The sequence below is a fragment of the Ambystoma mexicanum genome, chromosome 12 (assembly GCF_040938575.1).
Source record: "Ambystoma mexicanum isolate Mex_15411 chromosome 12, UKY_AmexF1_1, whole genome shotgun sequence".
In the NCBI taxonomy this organism is placed as follows: Eukaryota; Metazoa; Chordata; class Amphibia; order Caudata; family Ambystomatidae; genus Ambystoma; species Ambystoma mexicanum.
Window position 1 is genome coordinate 809287538 of NC_090936.1, and position 13241 is coordinate 809300778.

A 13241-nucleotide genomic window follows, 5' to 3' on the forward strand; every position below is an offset into this window, starting at 1 on the left:
AGTTAGCCTTTTAATACAAAATGTTGGCAACAGAAGCTGAGTTGAGGAAAGAGGAGTTGGCACAGCAAGTGATACTCAAAGATAGGGACACTGAACACCAAATAATCCAGCTAGAGAAAGCTAGAGTGAAGACTTCAGCTAAACCAGTTGAGAGTGGCAGGGCCCCAGCGACCAACTTTATGAAAGATTTGGTTGGTGTGTTTATCGAGGGTTCTGATATCCTCCAGTGGATGGAAGCATTTGAAATGGCTTGTGTAATTCATAATGTTGATAAGAGAGATTGGGCTAAGTGTTTGTTAAGCAGAGTGCCTCAGACTGGATATGACTGTATTCTGAAACTGAGTGTGGAAGAAAGGGGTCAGTATGAGTGCATGAAGTCTGCTTTGATTGCCAAGCTTGGCAAGACACCTACCCAATACCTTAAAAGGTTCAGGGATTTTAAGAAGAGAGAGAGTGCTGCGCACAAGAACATGATGGGGTGGATTGATGGTTACAAAGTGAAAACGTTTGTTGAATTGTCCCACGTGTTGTTTTTTGAGCATTTTTCTAAAGCCTGTTCACCAGAGCTGCGTCAGTATGTTGCTGACCAGAGCATTTTGGATCCCTTTAAGCTGGCTAGGTTGGCTGACAAGTGGGTCTCCCACCGGGTGTCCCCTAAGGACTCCAGTGAGAAGAACAAGGACAAAGAAAAGGGGACTCTCAGAAAGCTGAGGAGTCCCAGAAGCAATCACAGTCGAGCAAACCAAAACCTTTCTCTCCTAAGACCCAAAAATCTAGTGGGTATAAGTCATCTGTGGGTGGGAATAAGAGTAGTGTTCCACCTGCTGCAAAGCAGGCTTCCAGTGGTTCCAGATCCGTACCCCGCATTCCTGGCACTTGTTGGGAATGTGGGGCTCTGGATCACAAGAAGGGTGACTCCAAGTGTAAAGGTAAGGCACTTGGAATACAGGCTGTCAGCCTGAGCTACCCTTATCCCATGTTTAAGGTGGAGGCCACTGTCCTCCCCTCCTCTACGGGGATCAACTTCGGTGCTCCTGTAGAGATTTCCTTAGTGTCCCTTGGGGCCTGGGACCAGTACGTGGAAGTACTGGTGACTTTCCCACAGAACACCCGCAGGTTTTTGAGAAGTGTCCTCTTGAATGGCCAGCCTTCTACTGGTTTGAAAGACACTAGTGCAAGCATGACAGTGGTGGACAGGACCCTGCTCAAGCCAGAGGACTATGGAGGTGCTCCTCTGAGAACAACCAGGTTAGCTGGTGTGCCTCCCAAATTATCGCCTGTAGCCTTAGTCACACTCATGATTGAAGACAAGACAGCAAAGCTTCCTGTCCTGGTTCAGGACAATGTCCCTGCTAACATTCTGTTCGGTAATCTAGTGGAGCTGGGGTTGATCTCGGATGGTCTCCCCATGACTGCTGCTGCAGTCACTAGGTCACAGGTGACACAGGGTCTGCCTGTGATTCAGGTACCCGCGCCAAAGGCGAGGCCTAAGGCAAGAAGACGGAAGACCAAGAAGGCCACCTCTGTGAAGGGGGCTCCTTCTCTTCCTGCTGTTCCTACAGCAGCCATTGGGATACATGCTCTGTACGGGCTGTGTCCAGTGGAAAACCCAAACTCAACTCCTGAGGGAGAAGAGACAGAAGACTCTCCTGTGGGAGAGGTTCTCAACCGGAGGACCACCCTGCTCTTCAATGCCTGCTGGCTGAAGGGGGACCATCCCGGGCGGACTTCTTTAATGGACAGAGAGAGTGCCACTCTCTCTCGAGGGTCTGAGGAAACAGGCCGTGTCCCAGGCACAAGGAGAAGTGCCTAGGACATTCCGGATCTATTGGGAGGGTGAGCTCCTTGTTAGTGAGCCCACTAATGTAACGCTTACCTTGGGCTCTGCAGGAACACCGCTCCTTATAACCTCAACTACTCTTCTCTGGGTGCGTAGTTTTCTCACTACCCCTTTCTTCTTTCAATGAGCAGATAAATCTGTGGAATATGACAAAAACCAGTCAAAATGTGGATTCAGTGTAGGTGCTGTGAAACAGTCTTCTCACTAGTCAACCTCTCCCTCCCTACGGACATCCCTTGCTCACCTCTATTTATGCTGTTATGGGCTCTCCATCCCGCTTCTGTGTGGGGGCGCAAGTTCTGAAGAGGGGAACAGTTTCTTGCATGGGAAGGAGTGGGACTTTCTTAGGAAAAGGGAATGCAATGAAATACTGCCTAAATATACGGGCAAGGAATTTTCCACACCTTACCAATCAACACCACAGCCAGAATTCAAACAAACTAACCCTAAATACCTAAATGGTGAGAGGACAGATATTGAGTGAACAAATATAATCTTTCCCCGCTATGAAAACCTTCCTAATAATGCTATTCAATCAGGAGATAAATGCGAACTTACATTCCTCACAAGAAAGGCACGGATACGTTAATGGAATAAAAGTGTCAATGCCTTTAATGCCAACAGGTTACCATTATGTGCGTGTGGCGCTCTAAGCTAATGTGACCAAAAATAAATGTGACTGAATTCAGGTGCCTCCTGTTCTCCAAGAACGGAATCTCCTCACGAGCATTGCAAGGAAATGCGCGGCAAGAATCACTACACGCGCTCTGTGGGAAAACTATGCCGCACACTCGCTAATGACACAATAAACACAACTCAACAGGGTTATAACATGTGCGATACTTGCAGTCTGTTGGAGATGACAGGAAACCTCTCCCAACTAACTCCCTCAGAGAAGCGCCAACTTTTGACTGAAAACCAGCAACAGGATAAGGGCAGGAATATGACGGGAAAACAGGGCTATGGCAGAAGGGAACAATGAAAATAACAGGAACATTGCAATTCGGGATAACTAGGAATGCTAGGTCTGTGAAGTATTAGTCAGGAGTTGACTAGCGGTAAGCGCCCGCTTTGACAGATGAAGACGCGAAGCGCAGGACAACAAAGGGGAGGGGCTTAAATAGTTGCAGAGCCCAAACCACTAGACTACACTGCAGCATTCAGAGAAGGCCCCCCGGCGGCCATATTGAGTGATGCGGAAATGCCTGAATTACTAATGGCCACAGTAACCCTTCTGCTATTAGCCCAGGAATGGTATGCCGCAGCACAAGACCTCCCGGGGGAAATTCTATGGAAAAATTCTGTGGTCATGACAGTATTCCCCCCCAAAACCCCTCCTAAGCTGGAGCTTCCCTTCCTAGGTTTGCTTGGGTTATTGCGGTGATAGGCCCTTAACAATCTGGGGGCATGAAGATTTTCCAGGGGCTCCAATGTCCTATCCTGAGGGCCGTACCCTTTCCAATTCACTAAGTAGAACAACTTGTTACGCATAATCTTAGAGTCCAAAATTTCCTTGACTTCATATTCAAGTTGATCATTCTCTACTTCCACAGGAGCTGGAGCATTGTGGATACAAGTGTTAGGATGGACTGGTTTCAAAAGGGAAACATGAAAGACCGAGTGGATCTTCATGGTTTTTGGAAGTGTTAGTTTCATAGCCACTGGGTTGATAATTTTCTCAATGGCGAATGGCCCCAAAAATCGTGGAAGAAATTTTCGTGACCCTTTTAAGGCCAAATTCTTGGTGGCTAACCACACCAAATCCCCCACCCGATAATCTGGAGCGTCACATCTTTTGCAATCCACAATTTTCTTTTGAGACTCCTTGGCCAAGGACAATTGTTTTCATGCTTGATCTTCAGCAATAGTGATCTTTTCGTGCAGAGATTTCACGGCTGGCATTTCCAAAGGTTCAAGTGGATCAAAGGCTGATGTGCATGGGTGCCGGCCATGCAAGGTGTAGAATGGACTAAGTCCAGTGGAGGCATGGACAGAATTATTATATGCGTACTCAGCAATCCACAAAACATTTAGCCATGTGTCCTCCAGTTGGTGCAGTATACATCGCAAATACTGTTCCAAGGTTTGGTTGGTTCACTCAGATTGACCATCCATCTGGGGATGATGGCTGGTGGACAGGCGTACATCGATTCTTGCCAACTCGCAACATCTCCTCCAGAATTTGGAGACAAACTGACTTCCTCTGTCCAACACCACTACTGAAGGAAAGCCATGCAGTTTCACAATGTTTTCTAAAAAGGTTTTTGCCAAGACTGATGCGGTTGGTAATCCTTTCAATGCTACAAAATGTGCCATTTTGGAAAATAAATCCACTACCACCAAGATAGTGTCAAACCCTTCACATTTAGGTAAGTCTGTAATGAAGTCCATAGAAATGGTATGTCAGGGAGAAGGTGGTACATTCAATGGTAAGAGAAGGCCAGCAGGTTTCCTTTTTTGAGTTTTATTTTGGGCGCAATTACCACACGTTTTCAGGAATTGAATGACATATTTTCGCCAAGTAGGCCACCAGTATGATCTCTTCACCTTCTCCAAGGTTTTGGTGATACCCGGATGACCTTCCAACAGAGCTCGATGATAATTAGCAATCACTTGTTCTTGCAGCTGGGGGGTGGGCAAATACAAGCGTCCCTGATAAAATGGTAAACCATCTTGTACTGAAAAACATTCTCCCTTTGACTCCCATCTCATCAATTCCTCCTGAGAGATGCTAGATTTGATCTGATTTCTCAACTCTTCAAGGGTCGGATCTGAAGTATCCATAATTCCAAGCACCTTCTCCCCGGAAATGATCTCCCCAGGATTCACAGGCTTATAAGCTTCTTACCCTTTTCCGATACGGGAGAGGGCATCTGCCTTCCCATTATGTACACCTGGTCGGAATGTAATGACAAAGTCATATTCTGCAAAAAAGAGGGCCCATCATAACTGACTAGAGGATTGTGTCTTTGCAGAGCGGAGATATTGCAAGTTTCGATGGTCGGTGAAGATGGTTACCGTGTGCCTAGTTCCTGGCAGGTGATGCCTCTATTCTTTAAGCGCACACTTAATTGCCAACAGCTCTTTGTCAGTAACAGTATAGTTCAATTCTGCAGCGGAGAATTTTTTGGACCAGAAGGCCACAGGGTGCAGTTCTTGGGTGTTGGGGTTGCGGTGAGATAAAACAGCTCCCATGGCCACATTTGAGGCATCTGTTTCCACCACAAAAGGAAGATCAGGTTGCGGATGTTGGAGCACAGGTGCAGCGGTAAATCGTTCCTTTAGTTTCTTGAAGGCCTCATTAGCTTCCTTAGTCCACTCAAACTTTCTGTTTTTTCTAAGCAAGGATGTGATAGGATGGACCAAACGAGAGAAGTCAGAGACGAATCGCCGATAAAAATTCACAAATCCAAGAAAACTTTGAATCCCTTTGACTGAAGTGAGCGCAGGCCAGGTAAGAATGGTGTCGACCTTCCTGTTATCCATCTTGATTCCATTAGTCGACAGAATGAATCCCAAAAACTCCACTTCAGGAACATGGAACTGACATTTCTCTAACTTAACATACAGAGAGTTGTCCTTGAGAGTTCGAAGTACAGCATTAACGTGCTTTACATGATCTGAAGGGTTTGCGGAGAAGATTAGCATGTCATCCACATAAACCACCACACAGATGTCCAACAATTCTCTGAAGATGTCGCTCATAAAGGACTGAAAGGCCGCTAGAGCATTGCAAAGCCCAAAGAGCATCACTTGCTATTCGAAGTGACCGTATCGCGTTCGAAAAGCGGTTTTCCACTCATCTCCTTTCTTGATTCGAATAAGATGATAGGCGCCACAGAGGTCAAGCTTGGTGAATATTCGAGCCTGTTTCACCTGATCCAGCAAGGTGGAGATGAGGGGAAGAGGATATCGATTCTTCACTGTGATCTGATTCAATGTGCAGTAATCAATACAAGTTCGCAAATGTTCTTTTTTGGGCACAAAAAAGAGCGGTGAGGCCACTGGAGACTTGGATGGCCTGATGAATCCGTTGGCCAGGTACTGATCCAGATATGGTCTCAAATGGACATTTTCTTTTTCTGTAAGGGCATAAATTCTGATGCACGGAAGCTGTGCTCGGGGAGTGATATCGATTTGACAATCATAAGGCCTGTGTGGGGGCAAAACTTCGGCCTGTTTTTCTTCTTGAAAGATATCCTGGAATCTTCGATACTCTCTTGGCAAGGAACCGATGAGACCTAGAGTAATCAGAGTACTTGGATCAGGCTGCAGCAGAGTTACTGGATCTTCTGTTGACATACACATACTCTGACAACTAGAGGTAAACGTTAGAGTTCGGGAACACCAATCGATCAGGGGATTATGCTTTTCTAACCAGGGTATTTCCAAGATGATCTGGAATTGTGGGGCTCGAATAAGGTCGAAAGAGATCCTCTCCCTGTGTCCCTCCTGACAAAGCATGATGAGATGATTAGTGCACTGCGTCACAGGACTTGACACCAATGGAGTGCCATCCACCCCGGAGATGTTCTCGGCTTCTAATTTTTCCCTTAAAGGGAGTCCCAATTTGCTAGCCAGAGTTAAATCCATGTAATTGCCAATGGCTCCACAGTCAATGTATGCAGTCAATGCATGCCTCTTTGTGGGAGTTTCAGGACTAAAAAGGACGATTGGAACACAAAGTGTGAGGTCACAATCACCTTTTCCATGCTCGACAAGCTGACCTCTAAACTTGTCGGGCATTGGAGTTTTCCGCCACCTGATCCTTCTAATCTTGATTGACGCCCCCAAAGGTTTCCTAGCAGGTTTGACAGGACAATCTTTGAAAAAGTGACTGGCCTTGCCACAGTACAAACACAACTGGAGTTGACGTCTTTTCTCCCTCTCAGCTTGGGATATTGGACCTCGGATTCCCCCCAACTGCATGGGTTCTAGATGAGTGTCTGAACCTGGTTTTAACAATGGTTCTCTGGGACAAACTACAAAGGCTCAGCTGTCTTGACAAGCTCGATCTGTCCTTCGGTCTTATAAACGGTGATCCAACTGTATGGTTAAGTCAATTAATTCTGTGATGTTTTCAGGCGGATTCACAACTTGAGCCAATACATCTTTCAACTCACTGCGCAGTCCGCGATAAAATAATGTTGTTCTTTTTTCAGATGGCCAATTTGTTTCTGCCACAAGCCTGTTAAAGGTGGCCACATATGCAAGTAGTTCCTGATTGCCCTGATTGAGCGACAACAGTTCATTGTTCAACGCCTGTCCTTGCGTGTGCCAAGCAAATAGTTTTTCTAACTCTTGTTGGAATTCTGCAAAGTTCTGTAACACTGGGTGGTCCCTATTAACCAGGGGAATAGACCAATCGGCCGCATATCCACCCAAATAAGACAAGACAAATGCTACCTTAGATTGGTCAGTGGGAAACACTCCGGGTCTACACAAGAAATACAATCTGCACTGGTTCAAGAAGACTGCAAATCTTTTAGGATCCCCTGTAAAACGCTCCGGGGTGCCAGAGGAATATTCCCAGGAATGACCACTTGGACTGGAACTGGGGACGATGTGGAGGTGGAAGCCTGGGGATTACTTTGGGATAAGGGCACCTGTCCCGCTTGTTTTTGTAACAATTGATGAGCCAGCTCCTCTGTCCGCTCTCTATTTATTCCCAATTCTCTTCTAAGGGCACTGGTTTCGGACCGAGCTGCATGAACTTCAGCCCTTAGTTCTCCCAGGAGTTGGGTTAACTGATCTACCTCAGGAGTTCCCATGGTGTCCAGGCAGAGCACTTTTCTGTACGGCTTCACGTTCTGTAACGCTTACCTTGGGCTCCGCAGGAACACCGCTCCTTATAACCTCAACTACTCTTCTCTGGGTGCGTGGTTTTCTCACTACCCCTTTCTTCTTTCAATAAGCAGAAAAATCTGTGGAATATGACAAAAACCAGTCAAAATGTGGATTCAGTGTAGGTGCTGTGAAACAGTCTTTTCACTAGTCAACCTCTCCCTCCCTACGGACTTCCCTTGCTCACCTCTATTTATGTTGTTATGGGTTCTCCATCCCGCTTGTGCGGGGGCGCAAGTTCTGAAGAGGGGAACAGTTTCTTGCATGGGAAGGAGTGGGACTTTCTTAGGAAAAGGGAGTGCAATGAAATACTGCCTAAATATATGGGTAAGGAATTTTCCACACCTTACCAATCAACACCACAGCCAGAATTCAAACAAACTAACCCTAAGTACCTAAATGGTGAGGGGACAGATATTGAGTGAACAAATATAATCTTTCCCCGCTATGAAAATCTTCCTAATAATGCTATTCAATCAGGAGATAAATGCAAACTTACATTCCTCACAAGAAAGGCACGGATGCGTTAATGGGACAAAAGTGTCAATGCCTTTAATGCCAACAGGTTACCATTATGGGCGTGTGGCGCTCTAAGCTAATGTGACCAAAAATAAATTTGACTGAAGTCAGGTGCCTCCTGTTCTCCAAGAACAGAATCTCCTCACGAGCAGTGAAAGGAAATGCGTGGCAAGAATAACTACACGCGCTCTGTGGGAAAACTATGCCGCACACTCGCTAACGCCACAATAAACACAACTCAACAGAGTTATAACATGTGCGATACTTGCAGTCTGTTGGAGATGACAGGAAACCTCTCCCAACTAACTCCCTCAGAGAAGCGCCAACTCTTGACTGAAAACCAGCAACAGGATAAGGGCAGGAATATGACGGGAAAACAGGGCTATGGCAGAAAGGAACAATGAAAATAACAGGAACACTGCAATTTGGGGATAACTAGGAATGCTAGGTCTGTGAAGTATTAGTCAGGAGTTGACTAGCGGTAATTGTCCGCTTTGACAGCTGAAGACGCGAAGCGCAGGACAACAAAGGGGAGGGGCTTAAATAGTTGCAGAGCCCAAAACACTAGACTACACTGCAGCATTCAGAGAAGGCCCCCCGGCGGCCATATTGAGTGATGCGGAAATGCCTGAATTACTAATGGCCACAGTAACCTTTCTGCTATTAGCCCATGAATGGTATGCCATATTGGCATATTGGTACCAAGGAGACTAAGCAGAGGCTCTCTGCCCTTTTCTACTGTCCCTGGATGGAAGTGGAAGTGGAGTCCCACTGCAGGACCTGCCCAACTTGTCAGTTGTCTGGCAAGACTGAAGGCAGCGTGATTGCCCCACTGCAGCCATTGCCAGTGGTTGGCACACTGTTTGAGAGGGTGGGCATCAACATTGTCGGTCCCCTTGACCCTCCCACTTCAAGTGGACATCGGTTCATCCTGGTCTTGGTTTATCATGCCACCAGGTACCCTGAGGCTATACCCCTTCAGACTGTTACTGCCAAGGTGGTTGCCAGAGCTCTCCTGGGCATTTTTACCTGGGTTGGATTCCCTAAGGAGGTTGAATATGACAGAGGATCCAACTTCATGTCTAGTTACATGAAAACCATGTGGAAAGAGTGTGGGGTAACGTACAAGTTCTCCATCTCTTACCACCGCCAGACCAACGGTCTGGTTGAGAGATTTAACAAAACTATCAAGGGCATGCTAGGCGCTTTGGAAGAGCCCCTAAGGAGGAAATGGGATCTCCTGCCATGCCTGCTGTTCGCTTACAGAGAGGTACCTCAAGAGGGTGTTGGTTTCAGCCCATTTGAGTTACTCTTTGGACATCCCGTGAGGGGACCCCTTGCCTTGATCAGGGAAGGTTTGGAGGCCACCCCTCCAGGTTCAGTCAAGCAAGTGGGGGACTATATGTTAGGCCTCAGACGGAGGATGACACAGATGATGGGTCAGGCAACAGCAAATCTCAAGGCCAGCCAGGAATTGAATAAGTACCGGCATGACCTTAAAGCCTCACAAGTGGATTGGACTCCGGGATAGGAAATCCTACCCGGATGGAGCCTACCATGCCTAGAGCTTTGGCAGACAAGTGCACTGGACCCTTCAGGATCATCTCCAAGATGGGCAAAATCAATTATATGGTTGACATGGGAGTCCTGGGGGTAGCCCCTCGGGTATTCCATGTTAATAGGCTCAAGCCTTTCCACAGGTGAGCAGAAGTCTCATGTCTCTTGCTAGCTTCAGAGCAAGAAGAGGATGAGAGTGAGCCCCTTCCTGATTTGCTGCATAGCAACCCTTAGGATCGCTCAGTGGAGGGAGTACATCTCTCTCCAGATCTGATGACAGAGCAGCAGAAAAGCCTGCAGGGCTTTGCTCCGGCAGTATGCCTCTCTGTTTCCACTGACACCAGGCCTTACACCGTGGTGTAGGCACGAAAATGACACTGGTGACAGTGTGCCTGTCAAAAGCAGGTGCTACCGTATGTCAGATACCGTTAAGAACCACATCCAGGCTTAGGTCGCCAAGATGTTGGATCTGGGTGTTATTTAACCCTTAATCAGTCCCTGGTCCAGTGCCCTGGCCCTTGTCCCCAAGGCAAGTTCCCAGGCAGGTACCAAGGATTGGAGGTTCTGTATGGACTACCAAGAAGTCAATGCAGTCACCAAAACTGATGCGCACCCATTGCCCAGGGCTGATGAGCTTGTGGACACCATAGGTGCTGCCAAATTTGTGAGCACCTTTGACCTTACCTCAGGCTATTAGCAAATAGCTCTGACGGACCATGCCAAGTATAAAACGGCGTTCTCAACTCCAGAGGGACTCTACCAGTTTAGGGTCATGCCTTTTGGGTTGAAGAATGCCCCTGCCACCTTCCAGAGATTGGTCAATCATGCGCTCATTGGGCCGGAAGCCTTTTGTGTGGCCTACTTAGATGACATTGCCGTCTACAGTTCCACCTGGGAAGAGTATTTGACACATCTGGATAAGGTGTTGCAGGCCTTGAAAAGGGCTAACCTCACTATCAAGGCCACCAAGTGCCAGATAGCTCAGGGGAAAGTCACATATCTTGGTCATGAGGTAGGAGGGATCAAATCCAACTTCTCCCCAGTAAAGTACAGGATGTACAGGACTGGGAGACTCCCACTACTCAAACCCAGATGAGAGCCTGTTTGGGCCTCACTGGGTATTATCGCAATTTCATGGCAGACTATGCAACCATAGCTGCACCCCTGACAGCTCTGACTTCACCCAAACAGCCTAGGAAGGTTAATTGGACTGAAGACTGTCAGAGGGCCTTTGATGACTTGAAAGAAACTCTGTGTAGGGCACCTATGTTGTGTGTGTCCGATTACAGCAAGCCCTTTATTGTTCAAACTGACGCCTGCGACACTGGAATTGGAGATGTCTTATCCCAGTTAGATTACAAAGGGAGGGAACATCCTATCATATTCATCAGTAGACAACTAAAGGGTAGAGAACTTAGGTGGGCTATTGTTGAAAAGGAATGTTTTAGCATAGTTTTGAACCTTAGGCGTTTTAGGCCCTACCTTACAGGCTCTACCTTCAAGGTCCAAACAGAAGTGGCTTATGCAGATGAAGGGTGAGAACCCGAAACTACTCAGGTGGTTCATTAGCCTGCAAGGGCTAGACTTCACCATAGAGCATAGGCCAGGGAAGAGTCACAATAATGCAGATATCCTTTCCAGAAGATATGTTGACCGTCTGGATGAGGGTGTCTATCTCGTGGGAGATTAGGCACCCTAACCTTAGTCTGGGGGGTGCGACTGTGATGCTGGAAATGCATCGGAGGGACAGGTCCTCTGTGACCTTGTCCTTTACTGCCTTATATCGTGTATTCTGTTGTGTTTTCTGTGCAGGAGTTCATGAGGGACTCCTGGCGGTGCAGCTCTCTCTTTTGGTTTGGTGTACAGACCCATGGGATACCCTTATGGCACCCATGGGTGGGGATACAACCATGTGCCCCTAGTGTATGTTTTTGGGCACCTGTGTGTGGCCCACAGAGCAGGGTATGGGCTGGTGGCAGCTCCATGCTGAATTTGACAGGTGCTCTGAGTATCCTCCATTTTGGGATACCCAGGGCCTGCCATTGGAATCAGTTGATAGGAGACAAGATGGCTCCTGTGGCCTCTTGCTTTCTATTGCCTGTTACCTTGTTTTCCCAAAGTCCTTGGAAACCCTGACTCTGTCCCTTCCCCTTACTGGCTGTTGGATGGAAGTTCCATATGTGGTGTTGTTGTGAAGTCCATGCCAGACTGGCTGGAGCCTTCCCAGTGACTGTATGTTGTGGGTACACCCTGTGAGTGGGACCTGGGTGAATGGAGTGTGTGACGAATACACATTCTGTGTTGTGGATGTCTAGTATATTGTGTTTGACACAATGACTGAGACAGCCCTGCCCGAAACTGGTATGAATGCAGTGTGGCATGTTGAACGGCTGGGTACGTGTCCCAATACACATAACTTGTTGTGAGTGTCTGGAGAGAAGTGAATGGCCTGAATGCACTATGCACCTGATTGGATGCCTGCCTGCATGAATGTTCTTCTCACTGATTGGTTGCCTGAGTGTGACCCAGCAGAATAAATGGGGGATCAACTAGTATATCTGGGGGCCTCTCACTGCTAGAATTCATGTTGAAGTCCAAACTACGAAGATTAACTGGATTAACTGGAGTGAAACTGTAGCTTGACCTTGAAGCCCTGCTGGATGAGAAGAATTGCTGTTGCTCTTCTTCATCAATCTGAAAGCTACTGTGTCTCTAAGGACTGACCCAGAGAGGACCTGGTAAGGCGCCCTCTTCCCGAGCTACGAGGGACCATCGTGAACCAGCTGATCTTTGCCAACGCTCCCTGGTAGACAGACCTACGACAGGCTGCTGACTGGAGATGGGGACTGCAGCGGAATCCCAAAAAGAAGTGCCCGGACTGTTGTCTGCCACCGTCAATGACCGCCGTCGCTGACCAGAGCTTCCGTCCTCCCGTTGCTTAAGAACTTTCGATTCATGGATGCGCTCACCGCACCGCGGCCTGCCTTATTCCGCCAGAGAAGGCCAGGCAGTCGACGAGCCGAGGAGCATCCACCGGTGGGTTTCCCACCACCCAAAGACCACAGAGACGCCACCGACTGGACGCCCTTTCTGGACCACAGTTCTTCAAACTCTTTGCGGTCCAGAACTATCGACATTGAGGTGCCCCACACGCCTCTTCCTTGCAGGACGTCTACACTTCTGTAGCACCTATAGGAACAAAGCTGCCACCTCAACGTTAAGTTCACTTTCTTCAAGGGATCTCGACGATCCGTGGCTCCTGCTTTAAAGGGAGCCACTCAAGAAGGATCTGTCGATGACCCGACGTCGAACTCTGCTATTCCAGGAACATTGGGGTGGTAGAAACATTATAGGAGGAAATAATACTTATAGAACAATAAATGGACTGGGCTTGTGATACATATTTGCTTTACAGGTTGCCCAGGTGGGGGCTCTCCACACAGAATTGTGTCTAGGTAACGGGGCCAGTATTCTGCCAATT